The sequence below is a fragment of the Bison bison genome, unplaced genomic scaffold, assembly GCF_000754665.1.
Source record: "Bison bison bison isolate TAMUID 2011002044 unplaced genomic scaffold, Bison_UMD1.0 scf7180017864148, whole genome shotgun sequence".
In the NCBI taxonomy this organism is placed as follows: Eukaryota; Metazoa; Chordata; class Mammalia; order Artiodactyla; family Bovidae; genus Bison; species Bison bison.
Window position 1 is genome coordinate 7,158,662 of NW_011494720.1, and position 841 is coordinate 7,159,502.

Genomic DNA, 841 nt, shown 5'->3' on the forward strand with positions numbered 1-841 from the left:
CTTTTCTTCCAAGGAGCAAGCATCTTTTCATTTCATGGCTGCAGTCACCATCTGCAGTGATTTTGGAGCCTCCCAAAATAAAGTCTCTCGCTGTTTCCCCATCTATTTGCCATGAAGTGATGGGACCGGATGCCATGATCTTAATTTTCTGAATGTTGAGCTTTAAGCCAACTTTTTCACTCTCCCCTTTCACTTTCATCATGTCTGCATAGACCACATCTTGTTTATCCATGGATGCTTACTTCCACCTTTTGGCTACTGTGAATAATGCTGCTGGGAACACGGGTGTACAGGCCCCAGGGGAAGGTGGGGTTGTTGTTTGTTTGGTTTTTTGTTTTTGTTTTTTTAACTGTTGTGCTTTGGTGTTTTATTTATTTTTTATTTTTTTTGCTGTGCTGGGGTTTAGTTGCAGCATGTGGGATCTAGTTACCTGACCAGGGATAGAACCTAGGCCCACTTACACTGTGAGCGAACACAGAGTCTTAACCACTGGACCACGAGGGAAGTCCCAGGTGCCTGCATTTGTAAAAGAGTGTGGGTAAACGTGGTTTTCAGCATAGGAGCCACATCGACCTCAGCCCAGGGCAGGTGCCAAAGCCTGTGCCTCTTTCCCCGGGGTTGTTTTTAAGTTAAGGCCTGTCTGCAAACAGGGGCCGGAGCATCCAGCCTACTGCAGCTGGGACCCTCCACCCCAGGTCCCCATGGGTGACTGTTAGTTGAGCAGCTATTCAGACTCCAGGTGTCTCCAAGTGGAGCTGGGCTACAGCGCATGCTCTCCGCCCTGTCTGACCCAGATGTCACTAACTGGTTTCTCTCTCTCTCGCATCCCGCCCCCTCCTGC

The 841-nt window shown here is 49.1% G+C and overlaps 1 protein-coding gene across 4 annotated transcripts in view; it reads left to right on the forward strand.

Annotated features, from left to right (window-relative positions):
* ZDHHC14 (zinc finger, DHHC-type containing 14) overlaps nucleotides 1–841 on the forward strand; it is a 293,070-nt gene that overhangs the window by 291,103 nt on the left and 1,126 nt on the right. The gene's annotated exons all lie outside the window — the stretch shown is intronic.